The sequence below is a fragment of the Amphiura filiformis genome, chromosome 15, assembly GCF_039555335.1.
Source record: "Amphiura filiformis chromosome 15, Afil_fr2py, whole genome shotgun sequence".
NCBI classification, from domain to species: domain Eukaryota; kingdom Metazoa; phylum Echinodermata; class Ophiuroidea; order Amphilepidida; family Amphiuridae; genus Amphiura; species Amphiura filiformis.
In genome coordinates, this window is record NC_092642.1 from 12,386,424 (window position 1) to 12,401,384 (window position 14,961).

Here is a 14,961-nt window from a genome sequence, read left to right on the forward strand (position 1 = left end):
GAAAAAAATCCATATCTTCAATATGAAAGGTCAAAATTTTCAATTGATCGTCGGCTTTTCCTCCCAGCTACACACACTTTAAGACTATATCATTAAATTTATAAAATTTACTTCGAGGACTGTTATATCTCCAAAATGTGAAAAATATCAAATTTTAATCATTTGTCATAAAATGTGTATTATAGTCTTATTATATCGTGAATTTTATAAAATGAAAATTATTTGATATCAGAAAGACATTCTTCGTATTCAGAATGCAATTCGATAGGTCTGATGTGCTCTCATGTCCCACAAAAAATGCTGTCGAAACGCTCAAAACGCTCATTCCAGTTCACTTAATCTCCCACATAAGTTTGATCAGCTCGTAATCGGCGGGTCTTTCAACGTCGCGGATTAATATTTTCTTATTTTGAGGATTGTCTTGTGACATCACCAGAATCATCACATTCATTGAAGTCGTAATACCTGGTCTATACTTTCTTTAACACGCAAAATATAGACCATACAGGCCAACTATGTCACTTTTAACGTCGACAGGCTACTTTTCTGTGTAAAGCCTAACAATTCCCTCCGATAGGTGTGTAGATTTTGAATGGAATCATCTAGGCCTATATATAAGTAACCAATTTTGACATTCACACTCCATGTGGGGGAGATTAAGGACATGTCTTCCATAGAGGGTGTATGGATTTCAACTGGAATAGCCCATTGGAGGAAAAACATCTTTCAATTTATCATTTGCATCTTGCTGGCTTTGTTGTTTACGGAACCTTTTGATAAATGAAATTCAAAGAAATTGGAGTCTTTGTGTTCCTTTCTCGCTGTAGCCACAATTCATTTGTTCGCCGCCTTTGAAAAACAGCAGAAAAAACGGTAGAATAATAACGGTAATATTATTGTAAATGGTTGATGTTGGAGGAAAATCAATAGATTGTACAATTCAAGTGCAAAAGAATCAGAAAATTTGAGTGATTGAATACATTAACAATACAATTATTTTGAAAAGCATTTTTTCTGTCGCATTAAAATGCAATAGAGAAAATGCTATTTTAAAATGTCATGATTAATTTTGAAGGATTTCTGAAATAGATGCGTAAAAGCAAAACAGTTTAAAATAAAAATGTACTGATTTGTCCTGAGTATAAAATACTATTTCCCTTTATCAATGTTTATGATGAAAATAAGATATTACAAATTGATTTAAATGTTTTCAATTAAGCATGTTCTTTTAAAGGTCATAATTATACATTGCTCGGACAACATCATATCATTGGCAAGCTAATATTATGAGGACAATGAAAATGACTCTTTTTTGAGAAAATAAGACGTTTAAAATTGATATTCCGCAAAAACCAACTTAAGCGATGAGTTCCTTCGAACGAGACAGAATTGACCTAGAAACAAGTTGACGTCATGAAATGAATGTGCCTGCTTTGCCAGAAGGGACTATAAACATTCTCAACGCACAGAACGTATACTGTTGTTGTTCACAGAAAAAAATCTCTGAATTAAGTAATTCAGAATTTAATGGTTTTTAAATATATGAATAATATTTATTTATATTTTATATATTAGTAAATTATGATATTACAATTCATATGTATATCAATATCATGAGAAATATTTGGGCTAAAAAATAAAAAAATAATTTGAGCTTAGAATTTCAGCGTGATCAATCTGAGACTAGCATATAAAACAGTTTAAAGTGAAAATGTACTGATGTGTCTTGAGTACAAGATGCTATTCCCTTTATCAATGTTTATGATGAAACATCTAGAAACTAATTTTTGTTCGAGTTTCTATTTATAAGTTTATATTCTAAGTTGTTGTTGATGTTTTCATCGTGTCAGGATGGCCGAGTGGTCTAAGGCGCCAGACTCAAGGACTTATCTTTACGGCATGGTGTGCTGTATAGAGGATTCTGGTCTCCGAATGGAGGGGTGGGTTCGAATCCCACTTCTGACACTTATTTTTGCTTTCATTATCATTTTGTCCGGATTTCAGTGCAAAAACTTATGTAGATATTATAAATTGATTTAAATGTTTTCAATTAAGCATGTTCTTTTAAAGGTCATAATTATATATTGCTCGGACAACATCATATCATTGGCAAGCTAATATTATGAGGACAATGAAAATGACTCTTTTTTTGAGAAAATAAGACGTTTAAAATTGATATTCCGCAAAAACCAACTTAAGCGATGAGTTCCTTCGAACGAGAGAGAATTGACCTAGAAAAAAGTTGACGTCATGAAATGACTGTGCCTGCTTTGCCAGAAGGGACTATAAACATTCTCAATGCACAGAACGTATACTGTTGTTGTTCACAGAAAAAAACTCTGAATTAAGTATTACAAATTTAATGGTTTTTAAATATATGAATAATATTTATTTATATTTTATATATTAGTAAATTATGATATTACAATTCATATGTATATCAATATCATGAGAAATATTTGGGCTGAAAAATAAAAAAATAATTTGAGCTTAGAATTTCAGCGTGATCAATCTGAGACTAGCATATAAAACAGTGTAAAGTGAAAATGTACTGATTTGTCCTGAGTATAAGATGCTGTTCCCTTTATCAATGTTTATAATGAAATATCTAGAAACTAATTTTTGTTCGAGTTTCTATTTATAAGTTTATATTCTAAGTTGTTGTTGATGTTGCCATATTGTCAGGATGGCCGAGTGGTCTAAGGCGCCAGACTCAAGGACTTATCCTTACGGCATGGTGTGCTGTATAGAGGATTCTGGTCTCCGAATGGAGGCGTGGGTGCGAATCCCACTTCTGGCAATTCTTTTTTACCTTATTATCATTGTGTCTGGAAATTACCGCAAAAAGATTAATAATCTGCATAAATTTCTTTAAAATATTAAAAATATGGCATTATGTTGATATTACAAATTGATAAATGTTTTTAGACATTAGACATAGACTGCAAGAACAGTGTTTAGAAATTAAACACTTTTCTAAACACAATTTTGCCTTCACTTTGTAAACACGTTTAGAAGCTAAATATGCATCATGTGTCAAATTTCTGAACATTGGTCAGTGATGTTGTTCAATTTCTAAACATCTGACATCCATATTCTAAACATAACGTTTCTAAACACATCCTTGCCTGCACTCTCTAAACACTGTATCGATTTGCATTCTAAATACGAGCAATGTCCTTGTGATATCAAATTTGTTTTTTTTGAAATTCGCGATATAGGCCTAATACAAATTTTATAGCAAATTATTAAAATTCTGTATTGGAAATTTCACTTCTGACACTTTTGTTACCTTCATTTGTAAAATAATTCGTAATTTTGTACATTTCACAACCCTCATATTTTATAGTAAAGCTGCGAATAATAAAGTCAGTGTGCAAATATATTTCAATAAACGTTATAATTTTGCACTATAACAGCGGATAATATTTATTTGTGTGGACACACTTGTCACGGTTATTTAAAGAATAGATCTACGGAGTCTTTGATAATGAGATTTTTGAAGCTCGATGACCTCCTTGATGACTACTAGTTTCTTTGTATTTACACCTTTTGTTGAGTAACATCGACTACTCAGTGCCAAAAGTGGGTAAGTGCAATAGCTGCCCAGAGAACATTTGGCAATTTACAATATTGTCCTCATCTACACATGGCAGCTATTGCACTTACCTACTTCTAGCACTGAGCAGTCGACATTTCATTCAATGCTATTGTTGATGTTGATATCGTGTCAGGATGGCCGAGTGGTCTAAGGCGCCAGACTCAAGGGTTAGTCCTTATACGCCATATTTGTGATGTAGTGTGGATTCTGGTCTCCGAATGGAGGCGTGTGTTCGAATCCCACTACTGACACTTATTTTTGCTTTCATTATCATTTTGTCCGGAATTCACTGCAAAAACTTATGTAGATATTATAAATTGATTTAAATGTCTTTTGTGCGTAATTATAGAGGGCCAGGGGATTCACTCTATCATTAAAAAAATTATTTGAAGAAGTCAAAGAGCCCTAAGAATAAAAACTGTAGTGTAATTCACGCCAGACACAATTTCTTTATATGATAAAAATTAATTTTTGTAATCGATCAAAAACAAACGTTTTATATCAATTTTAAATTTAGCCTGAATCCGTAAATATGGTACCTCTCGCCCTTTTTTAGGTCATTTTTTATTCTTAGCTTCCATGATTAAAACATAAAAAATATAATCAGTTCACATCTGCTTTTAATAACGAAAGATATTTGCTTTTTCCTTTTTTTCTTTGAAAGAGTAAAACAAATTTTAATGCGCAAAATAAGTCATCAAAATGAAATCGCCTTACGAGAAAAACACCCAAACACACAAAGATTATATTTCTTCATATTCAAGAAATTTATGATCCCCTTTCGACCGGCAGATTAAAAAAAAAAAAAAAAATCACAATAGATATTTTCTAAATATAGAAAACATAGAAACAACATTGTTCTTTTTATGCTCTTAGTATTTATTGCTCACTAAATCATACAAGATGGTTTTTTTCTTCAGTGTTGAAGGGGCCAAGTCTTGAAAGTTGAACTTTATTTCAAAACATATATGAAAAAGAATTCTAATGCATTCTAAGCCGTGTATAGAGAAAATTAAAAATAAAGAAATCGTTTCATTGTCATAGTGGTTTCCGTAGTGTAGTGGTTATCACGTGCGCTTTACACGCGCAAGGTCCCTGGTTCGAGCCCAGGCGGAAACATTTTTTATTCTCAGCTTCCATGATTAAAACATAAAAAATATAATCAGTTCACATCTGCTTTTAATAACGAAAGATATAAAGATATTGTGCTTATTTTCCTTCTCTTTGAAAAAATATATGGTCTCATTCCTTCACGCACATTTCGATTTCGATTTACCTCCGAGGAAAGGAAGTATTTAGGGGCTGTGTATTAATGCGCGCTACGAGAAACAAACTTGTTTTCTTGGGGCCTTAGCACTATTATTTAAGTACTGCATTCTAAGCCGTGTATATAGAAAATTAAATGTAAAGAAATCGTTTAATTGTCACAGTGGTTTCCGTAGTGTAGTGGTTATCACGTGCGCCTAACACGCGCAAGGTCCCTGGTTCGAGCCCAGGCGGAAACATTAGTGTAGTGGTTATCACGTGCGCCTCACACGCGCAAGGTCCCTGTTTCGAGCCCAGGCGGAAACATTTTTTATTCTCAGCTTCCATGATTAAAACATAAAAAATATAATCAGTTCACATCTGCTTTTAATAACGAAAGGTATAAAGATATAGTGCTTATTTTCTTTCTCTTTGAAAAAATATATGGTCTCATACCTTCACGCACATTTCGATTTCGATTTACCTCCGAAGAAAGGAAGTATTTATGGTCTGTGTATTAATGCGCGCTACGAGAAACAAACTTGTTTTCCTGGGGCCTTAGCACTATTATTTAAGTACTGCATTCTAAGCCATGTATAGAGAAAATTAAAAATAAAGAAATCGTTTCATTGTCATAGTGGTTTCCGTAGTGTAGTGGTTATCACGTGCGCTTTACGCGCGCAAGGTCCCTGGTTCGAGCCCAGGCGGAAACATTTTTTATTCTCAGCTACCATGATTAAAACATAAAAAATATAATCAGTTCACATCTGCTTTTAATAACGAAAGATATTAAGATATTGTGCTTATTTTCTTTCTCTTTGAAAAAATATATGGTCTCATTCCTTCACGCACATTTCGATTTCGATTTACCTCCGAAGAAAGGAAGTATTTAGGGGCTGTGTATTAATGCGCGCTACGAGAAACAAACTTGTTTTCTTGGGGCCTTAGCACTATTATTTAAGTACTGCATTCTAAGCCATGTATAGAGAAAATTAAAAATAAAGAAACCGTTTCATTGTCATAGTGGTTTCCGTCGTGTAGTGGTTATCACGTGCGCTTTACACGCGCAAGGTCCCTGGTTCGAGCCCAGGCGGAAACATTTTTTATTCTCAGCTACCATGATTAAAACATAAAAAATATAATCAGTTCACGTCTGCTTTTAATAACGAAAGATATTAAGATATTGTGCTTATTTTCTTTCTCTTTGAAAAAATATATGGTCTCATTCCTTCACGCACATTTCGATTTACCTCCGAAGAAAGGAAGTATTTATGGTCTGTGTATTAATGCGCGCTACGAGAAACAAACTTGTTTTCTTGGGGCCTTAGCACTATTATTTAAGTACTGCATTCTAAGCCATGTATAGAGAAAATTAAAAATAAAGAAATCGTTTCATTGTCATAGTGGTTTCCGTAGTGTAGTGGTTATCACGTGCGCTTTACACGCGCAAGGTCCCTGGTTCGAGCCCAGGCGGAAACATTTTTTATTCTTAGCTTCCATGATTAAAACATAAAAAATATAATCAGTTCACATCTGCTTTTAATAACGAAAGATATTTGCTTTTTCCTTTTTTTCTTTGAAAGAGTAAAACAAATTCTAATGCGCAAAATAAGTCATCAAAAATGAAATCGCCTTACGAGAAACACACCCACACACACAAAGATTATATTTCTTCATATTCAAGAAATTTATGATTCCCTTTCGACCGGCAGATTTAAAATGTAAAAAAAAATCACAATAGATATTTTCTATTATATAATCAGATCACATCTGCTTTTAATAACGAAAGATATTTGCTTTTTCCTTTTTTCTTTGAAAGAGTAAAACAAATTCTAATGCACAAAATAAGTCATCAAAAATGAAATCGCCGTACGAGAAACACACCCACACACACAAAGATTATATTTCTTCATATTCAAGAAATTTATGATTCCCTTTCGACCGGCAGATTTAAAAAGTAAAAAAAAAATCACAATAGATATTTTCTAAATATTGAAAACATAGAAACAACATTGTTCTTTTATGCTCTTAGTATTGATTGCTCACTAAATTATACAAGGTGGTCTTTTCTTCAGTGTTGAAAGGGCCAAGTCTTGAAAGTTGAACATTATTTAAAAATATTTCTGAAAAAGAATTCTAATGCGCAAAATAAGCCGTCAAAAATGAAATGCGCGCTACGAGAAACAAACTTGTTTTCTTGGGGCCTTAGCCCTATTATATAAGTACTGCATTCTAAGCCGTGTAGAGAAAATTAAAATAAAGAAATCGTTTCATTGTCATAGTGGTTTCCGTAGTGTAGTGGTTATCACGTGCGCTTTACACGCGCAAGGTCCCTGGTTCGAGCCCAGGCGGAAACATTTTTTTATTCTCAGCTTCCATGATTAAAACATAAAAAATATAATCAGTTCACATCTGCTTTTAATAACGAAAGATATAAAGATATTGTGCTTATTTTCCTTCTCTTTGAAAAAATATATGGTCTCATTCCTTCACGCACATTTCGATTTCGATTTACCTCCGAGGAAAGGAAGTATTTAGGGGCTGTGTATTAATGCGCGCTACGAGAAACAAACTTGTTTTCTTGGGGCCTTAGCACTATTATATAAGTACTGCATTCTAAGCCGTGTATATAGAAAATTAAATGTAAAGAAATCGTTTAATTGTCACGGTGGTTTCCGTAGTGTAGTGGTTATCACGTGCGCCTAACACGCGCAAGGTCCCTGGTTCGAGCCCAGGCGGAAACATTTTTTATTCTTAGCTTCCATGATTAAAACATAAAAAATATAATCAGTTCACATCTGCTTTTAATAACGAAAGATATTTGCTTTTTCCTTTTTTTCTTTGAAAGAGTAAAACAAATTCTAATGCGCAAAATAAGTCATCAAAAATGAAATCGCCTTACGAGAAACACACCCACACACACAAAGATTATATTTCTTCATATTCAAGAAATTTATGATCCCCTTTCGACCGGCAGATTTAAAAAGTAAAAAAAAATCACAATAGATATTTTCTAAATATAGAAAACATAGAAACAACATTGTTCTTTTATGCTCTTATTATTTATTGCTCACTAAATCATACAAGATGGTTTTTTCTTCAGTGTTGAAGGGACAAGTCTTGAAAGTTGTACTTTATTTCAAAACATATATGAAAAAGAATTCTAATGCGGAAAAGAAGCCGTCAAAAATGAAATGCGCGCTATGAGAAACAAACTTGTTTTCTTGGAGCCTTAGCCCTATTATTTAACTAAACCATGTATAGAGAAAATTAAAAATAAAGAAATCGTTTCATTGTCACAGTGGTTTCCGTAGTGTAGTGGTTATCACGTGCGCCTCACACGCGCAAGGTCCCTGGTTCGAGCCCAGGCGGAAACATTTTTATTCTCAGCTTCCATGATTAAAACATAAAAATATAATCAGTTCACATCTGCTTTTAATAACGAAAACTATAAAGATATTGTGCTTATTTTCTTTCTCTTTGAAAAAATATATGGTCTCATACCTTCACGCACATTTCGATTTCGATTTACCTCCGAAGAAAGGAAGTATTTATGGTCTGTGTATTAATGCGCGCTACGAGAAACAAATTTGTTTTCTTGGGGCCTTAGCACTATTATTTAAGTACTGCATTCTAAGCCATGTATAGAGAAAATTAAAAATAAAGAAATCGTTTCATTGTCATAGTGGTTTCCGTAGTGTAGTGGTTATCACGTGCGCCTTACACGCGCAAGGTCCCTGGTTCGAGCCCAGGCGGAAACATTTTTATTCTTAGCTTCCATGATTAAAACATAAAAAATATAATCAGTTCACATCTGCTTTTAATAACGAAAGATATTTGCTTTTTCCTTTTTTTCTTTGAAAGAGTAAAACAAATTCGAATGCGCAAAATAAGTCATCAAAAATGAAATCGCCTTACGAGAAACACACCCACACACACAAAGATTATATTTCTTCATATTCAAGAAATTTATGATTCCTTTCGACCGGCAGATTTAAAATGTAAAAAAAAAATCACAATAGATATTTTCTATTATATAATCAGATCACATCTGCTTTTAATAACGAAAGATATTTGCTTTTTCCTTTTTTCTTTGAAAGAGTAAAACAAATTCTAATGCACAAAATAAGTCATCAAAAATGAAATCGCCTTACGAAAACACACCCACACACACAAAGATTATATTTCTTCATATTCAAGAAATTTATGATTCCCTTTCGACCGGCAGATTTAAAAAGTAAAAAAAAAATCACAATAGATATTTTCTAAATATTGAAAACATAGAAACAACATTGTTCTTTTATGCTCTGAGTATTGATTGCTCACTAAATTATACAAGGTGGTCTTTTCTTCAGTGTTGAAGGGGCCAAGTCTTGAAAGTTGAACATTATTTAAAAATATATCTGAAAAAGAATTCTAATGCGCAAAATAAGCCGTCAAAAATGAAATGCGCGCTACGAGAAACAAACTTGTTTTCTTGGGGCCTTAGCACTATTATTTAAGTACTGCATTCTAAGCCGTGTATATAGAAAATTAAATGTAAAGAAATCGTTTAATTGTCACAGTGGTTTCCGTAGTGTAGTGGTTATCACGTGCGCCTAACACGCGCAAGGTCCCTGGTTCGAGCCCAGGCGGAAACATTTTTTATTCTTAGCTTCCATGATTAAAACATAAAAAATATAATCAGTTCACATCTGCTTTTAATAACGAAAGATATTTGCTTTTTCCTTTTTTTCTTTGAAAGAGTAAAACAAATTCTAATGCGCAAAATAAGTCATCAAAAATGAAATCGCCTTACGAGAAACACACCCCCACACACAAAGATTATATTTCTTCATATTCAAGAAATTTATGATCCCCTTTCGACCGGCAGATTTAAAAAGTAAAAACAAATCACAATAGATATTTTTTAAATATAGAAAACATAGAAACAACATTGTTCTTTTATGCTCTTAGTATTTATTGCTCACTAAATCATACAAGATGGTTTTTCTTCAGTGTTGAAGGGGCCAAGTATTGAAAGTTGTACTTTATTTCAAAACATATATGAAAAAGAATTCTAATGCGGAAAAGAAGCCGTCAAAAATGAAATGCGCGCTATGAGAAACAAACTTGTTTTCTTGGGGCCATAGCCCTATTATTTAAGTACTGCATTCTAAACCACGTATAGAGAAAATTAAAAATAAAGAAATCGTTTCATTGTCACAGTGGTTTCCGTAGTGTAGTGGTTATCACGTGCGCCTCACACGCGCAAGGTCCCTGGTTCAAGCCCAGGCGGAAACATTTTTTATTCTCAGCTTCCATGATTAAAACATAAAAAATATAATCAGTTCACATCTGCTTTTAATAACGAAAACTATAAAGATATTGTGCTTATTTTCTTTCTCTTTGAAAAATGGTCTCATACCTTCACGCACATTTCGATTTCGATTTACCTCCGAAGAAAGGAAGTATTTATGGTCTGTGTATTAATGCGCGCTACGAGAAACAAATTTGTTTTCTTGGGGCCTTAGCACTATTATTTAAGTACTGCATTCTAAGCCATGTATAGAGAAAATTAAAAATAAAGAAATCGTTTCATTGTCATAGTGGTTTCCGTAGTGTAGTGGTTATCACGTGCGCTTTACACGCGCAAGGTCCCTGGTTCGAGCCCAGGCGGAAGCATTTTTTATTCTTAGCTTCCATGATTAAAACATAAAAAATATAATCAGTTCACATCTGCTTTTAATAACGAAAGATATTTGCTTTTTCCTTTTTTTTTTTTGAAAGAGTAAAACAAATTCGAATGCGCAAAATAAGTCATCAAAAATGAAATCGCCTTACGAGAAACACACCCACACACACAAAGATTATATTTCTTCATATTCAAGAAATTTATGATTCCTTTCGACCGGCAGATTTAAAATGTAAAAAAAAATCACAATAGATATTTTCTATTATATAATCAGATCACATCTGCTTTTAATAACGAAAGATATTTGCTTTTTCCTTTTTCTTTGAAAGAGTAAAACAAATTCTAATGCACAAAATAAGTCATCAAAAATGAAATCGCCTTACGAGAAACACACCCACACACACAAAGATTATATTTCTTCATATTCAAGAAATTTATGATTCCCTTTCGACCGGCAGATTTAAAAAGTAAAAAAAAAATCACAATAGATATTTTCTAAATATTGAAAACATAGAAACAACATTGTTCTTTTATGCTCTGAGTATTGATTGCTCACTAAATTATACAAGGTGGTCTTTTCTTCAGTGTTGAAGGGCCAAGTCTTGAAAGTTGAACATTATTTAAAAATATATCTGAAAAAGAATTCTAATGCGCAAAATAAGCCGTCAAAAATGAATTGCGCGCTACGAGAGACAAACTTGTTTTCTTGGGGCCTTAGCCCTATTATATAAGTACTGCATTCTAAGCCGTGTATAGAGAAAAATAAAAATAAAGAAATCGTTTCATTGTCATAGTGGTTTCCGTAGTGTAGTGGTTATCACGTGCGCTTTACACGCGCAAGGTCCCTGGTTCGAGCCCAGGCGGAAACATTTTTTATTCTCAGCTTCCATGATTAAAACATAAAAAATATAATCAGTTCACATCTGCTTTTAATAACGTAAGATATAAAGATATTGTGCTTATTTTCCTTCTCTTTGAAAAAATATATGGTCTCATTCATTCACGCACATTTCGATTTCGATTTACCTCCGAGGAAAGGAAGTATGTAGGGGCTGTGTATTAATGCGCGCTACGAGAAACAAACTTGTTTTCTTGGGGCCTTAGCACTATTATTTAAGTACAGCATTCTAAGCCGTGTATAGAGAAAATTAAATGTAAAGAAATCGTTTAATTGTCACAGTGGTTTCCGTAGTGTAGTGGTTATCACGTGCGCCTAACACGCGCAACGTCCCTGGTTCGAGCCCAGGCGGAAACATTTTTTATTCTTAGCTTCCATGATTAAAACATAAAAATATATAATCATTTCACATCTGCTTTTAATAACGAAAGATATTTGCTTTTTCCTTTTTTCTTTGAAAGAGTAAAACAAATTCCAATGCGCAAAATAAGTCATCAAAATGAAATCGCCTTACGAGAAACACACCCCACACACAAAGATTATATTTCTTCATATTCAAGAAATTTATGATTCCTTTCGACCGAGCAGATTAAAAAAATAAAAAAAAAATCACAATAGATATTTTCTAAATATAGAAAACATAGAAACAACATTGTTCTTTTATGCTCTTAGTATTTATTGCTCACTAAATCATACAAGATGGTTTTTCCTTCAGTGTTGAAGGGGCCAAGTCTTGAAAGTTGTACTTTATTTCAAAACATATATGAAAAAAGAATTCTAATGCGGAAAAGAAGCCGTCAAAATGAAATGCGCGCTATGAGAAACAAACTTGTTTTCTTGGGGCCTTAGCCCTATTATTTAAGTACTGCATTCTAAACCACGTATAGAGAAAATTAAAAATAAAGAAATCGTTTCATTGTCACAGTGGTTTCCGTAGTGTAGTGGTTATCACGTGCGCCTCACACGCGCAAGGTCCCTGGTTCGAGCCCAGGCGGAAACATTTTTTATTCTCAGCTTCCATGATTAAAACATAAAAAATATAATCAGTTCACATCTGCTTTTAATAACGAAAACTATAAAGATATTGTGCTTATTTTCTTTCTCTTTGAAAAAATATATGGTCTCATACCTTCACGCACATTTCGATTTCGATTTACCTCCGAAGAAAGGAAGTATTTATGGTCTGTGTATTAATGCGCGCTACGAGAAACAAATTTGTTTTCTTGGGGCCTTAGCACTATTATTTAAGTACTGCATTCTAAGCCATGTATAGAGAAAATTAAAAATAAAGAAATCGTTTCATTGTCATAGTGGTTTCCGTAGTGTAGTGGTTATCACGTGCGCTTTACACGCGCAAGGTCCCTGGTTCGAGCCCAGGCGGAAACATTTTTATTCTTAGCTTCCATGATTAAAACATAAAAATATAATCAGTTCACATCTGCTTTTAATAACGAAAGATATTTGCTTTTTTCCTTTTTTCTTTGAAAGAGTAAAACAAATTCGAATGCGCAAAATAAGTCATCAAAATGAAATCGCCTTACGAGAAACACACCCACACACACAAAGATTATATTTCTTCATATTCAAGAAATTTATGATTCCTTTCGACCGGCAGATTTAAAATGTAAAAAAAAAAATCACAATAGATATTTTCTATTATATAATCAGATCACATCTGCTTTTAATAACGAAAGATATTTGCTTTTTCCTTTTTTCTTTGAAAGAGTAAAACAAATTCTAATGCACAAAATAAGTCATCAAAAATGAAATCGCCTTACGAGAAACACACCCACACACACAAAGATTATATTTCTTCATATTCAAGAAATTTATGATTCCCTTTCGACCGGCAGATTTAAAAGTAAAAAAAAATCACAATAGATATTTTCTAAATATTGAAAACATAGAAACAACATTGTTCTTTTATGCTCTGAGTATTGATTGCTCACTAAATTATACAAGGTGGTCTTTTCTTCAGTGTTGAAGGGGCCAAGTCTTGAAAGTTGAACATTATTTAAAAATATATCTGAAAAAGAATTCTAATGCGCAAAAAAGCCGTCAAAAATGAAATGCGCGCTACGAGAAACAAACTTGTTTTCTTGGGGCCTTAGCCCTATTATATAAGTACTGCATTCTAAGCCGTGTATAGAGAAAAATAAAAATAAAGAAATCGTTTCATTGTCATAGTGGTTTCCGTAGTGTAGTGGTTATCACGTGCGCTTTACACGCGCAAGGTCCCTGGTTCGAGCCCAGGCGGAAACATTTTTTATTCTCAGCTTCCATGATTAAAACATAAAAAATATAATCAGTTCACATCTGCTTTTAATAACGTAAGATATAAAGATATTGTGCTTATTTTCCTTCTCTTTGAAGAAAATATATGGTCTCATTCATTCACGCACATTTCGATTTCGATTTACCTCCGAGGAAAGGAAGTATGTAGGGGCTGTGTATTAATGCGCGCTACGAGAAACAAACTTGTTTTCTTGGGGCCTTAGCACTATTATTTAAGTACAGCATTCTAAGCCGTGTATAGAGAAAATTAAATGTAAAGAAATCGTTTAATTGTCACAGTGGTTTCCGTAGTGTAGTGGTTATCACGTGCGCCTAACACGCGCAAGGTCCCTGGTTCGAGCCCAGGCGGAAACATTTTTTATTCTTAGCTTCCATGATTAAAACATAAAAAATATATAATCATTTCACATCTGCTTTTAATAACGAAAGATATTTGCTTTTTCCTTTTTTTCTTTGAAAGAGTAAAACAAATTCCAATGCGCAAAATAAGTCATCAAAAATGAAATCGCCTTACGAGAAACACACCCCCACACACAAAGATTATATTTCTTCATATTCAAGAAATTTATGATCCCCTTTCGACCGGCAGATTTAAAAAGTAAAAACAAATCACAATAGATATTTTCTAAATATAGAAAACATAGAAACAACATTGTTCTTTTATGCTCTTAGTATTTATTGCTCACTAAATCATACAAGATGGTTTTTTCTTCAGTGTTGAAGGGGCTAAGTCTTGAAAGTTGTACTTTATTTCAAAACATATATGAAAAAGAATTCTAATGCGGAAAAGAAGCCGTCAAAAATGAAATGCGCGCTATGAGAAACAAACTTGTTTTCTTGGGGCCTTAGCACTATTATATAAGTACTGCATTCTAAACCACGTATAGAGAAAATTAAAAATAAAGAAATCGTTTCATTGTCACAGTGGTTTCCGTAGTGTAGTGGTTATCACGTGCGCCTCACACGCGCAAGGTCCCTGGTTCGAGCCCAGGCGGAAACATTTTTTATTCTCAGCTTCCATGATTAAAACATAAAAAATATAATCAGTTCACATCTGCTTTTAATAACGAAAACTATAAAGATATTGTGCTTATTTTCTTTCTCTTTGAAAAAATATATGGTCTCATACCTTCACGCACATTTCGATTTCGATTTACCTCCGAAGAAAGGAAGTATTTATGGTCTGTGTATTAATGCGCGCTACGAGAAACAAATTTGTTTTCTTGGGGCCTTAGCACTATTATTTAA

General features: G+C 33.2%; 1 protein-coding gene and 22 non-coding genes across 23 annotated transcripts in view; 22 read left to right on the top strand and 1 right to left on the bottom strand.

Moving 5' to 3' along the window:
* The window catches only part of LOC140171261 (visual pigment-like receptor peropsin), a 57,554-nt gene that overhangs the window by 6,106 nt on the left and 36,487 nt on the right, over window positions 1–14,961 (bottom strand). The window lies entirely within an intron of this gene.
* On the top strand, window positions 1,846–1,965 carry Trnal-caa (transfer RNA leucine (anticodon CAA)). Its single transcript has 2 exons — window positions 1,846–1,883; window positions 1,920–1,965. It is a non-coding gene; the product is annotated as a tRNA-Leu (tRNA).
* Trnal-caa (transfer RNA leucine (anticodon CAA)) lies at window positions 2,681–2,800 on the top strand. The gene is made up of 2 exons: window positions 2,681–2,718; window positions 2,755–2,800. It is a non-coding gene; the product is annotated as a tRNA-Leu (tRNA).
* Trnal-caa (transfer RNA leucine (anticodon CAA)) lies at window positions 3,730–3,852 on the top strand. The gene is made up of 2 exons: window positions 3,730–3,767; window positions 3,807–3,852. It is a non-coding gene; the product is annotated as a tRNA-Leu (tRNA).
* Trnav-uac (transfer RNA valine (anticodon UAC)) lies at window positions 4,648–4,720 on the top strand. Its single transcript has one exon. It is a non-coding gene; the product is annotated as a tRNA-Val (tRNA).
* Trnav-aac (transfer RNA valine (anticodon AAC)) lies at window positions 5,034–5,106 on the top strand. The gene has a single exon. It is a non-coding gene; the product is annotated as a tRNA-Val (tRNA).
* Trnav-uac (transfer RNA valine (anticodon UAC)) lies at window positions 5,487–5,559 on the top strand. Its single transcript has one exon. It is a non-coding gene; the product is annotated as a tRNA-Val (tRNA).
* Window positions 5,873–5,945, top strand: Trnav-uac (transfer RNA valine (anticodon UAC)). Its single transcript has one exon. It is a non-coding gene; the product is annotated as a tRNA-Val (tRNA).
* On the top strand, window positions 6,253–6,325 carry Trnav-uac (transfer RNA valine (anticodon UAC)). The gene has a single exon. It is a non-coding gene; the product is annotated as a tRNA-Val (tRNA).
* Window positions 7,131–7,203, top strand: Trnav-uac (transfer RNA valine (anticodon UAC)). The gene has a single exon. It is a non-coding gene; the product is annotated as a tRNA-Val (tRNA).
* Window positions 7,518–7,590, top strand: Trnav-aac (transfer RNA valine (anticodon AAC)). The gene has a single exon. It is a non-coding gene; the product is annotated as a tRNA-Val (tRNA).
* Window positions 8,151–8,223, top strand: Trnav-cac (transfer RNA valine (anticodon CAC)). Its single transcript has one exon. It is a non-coding gene; the product is annotated as a tRNA-Val (tRNA).
* Trnav-uac (transfer RNA valine (anticodon UAC)) lies at window positions 8,535–8,607 on the top strand. The gene has a single exon. It is a non-coding gene; the product is annotated as a tRNA-Val (tRNA).
* On the top strand, window positions 9,414–9,486 carry Trnav-aac (transfer RNA valine (anticodon AAC)). Its single transcript has one exon. It is a non-coding gene; the product is annotated as a tRNA-Val (tRNA).
* Window positions 10,057–10,129, top strand: Trnav-cac (transfer RNA valine (anticodon CAC)). The gene has a single exon. It is a non-coding gene; the product is annotated as a tRNA-Val (tRNA).
* Trnav-uac (transfer RNA valine (anticodon UAC)) lies at window positions 10,438–10,510 on the top strand. Its single transcript has one exon. It is a non-coding gene; the product is annotated as a tRNA-Val (tRNA).
* Window positions 11,317–11,389, top strand: Trnav-uac (transfer RNA valine (anticodon UAC)). Its single transcript has one exon. It is a non-coding gene; the product is annotated as a tRNA-Val (tRNA).
* Trnav-aac (transfer RNA valine (anticodon AAC)) lies at window positions 11,703–11,775 on the top strand. Its single transcript has one exon. It is a non-coding gene; the product is annotated as a tRNA-Val (tRNA).
* Trnav-cac (transfer RNA valine (anticodon CAC)) lies at window positions 12,346–12,418 on the top strand. The gene has a single exon. It is a non-coding gene; the product is annotated as a tRNA-Val (tRNA).
* Trnav-uac (transfer RNA valine (anticodon UAC)) lies at window positions 12,732–12,804 on the top strand. Its single transcript has one exon. It is a non-coding gene; the product is annotated as a tRNA-Val (tRNA).
* On the top strand, window positions 13,608–13,680 carry Trnav-uac (transfer RNA valine (anticodon UAC)). Its single transcript has one exon. It is a non-coding gene; the product is annotated as a tRNA-Val (tRNA).
* Trnav-aac (transfer RNA valine (anticodon AAC)) lies at window positions 13,995–14,067 on the top strand. Its single transcript has one exon. It is a non-coding gene; the product is annotated as a tRNA-Val (tRNA).
* Trnav-cac (transfer RNA valine (anticodon CAC)) lies at window positions 14,641–14,713 on the top strand. The gene has a single exon. It is a non-coding gene; the product is annotated as a tRNA-Val (tRNA).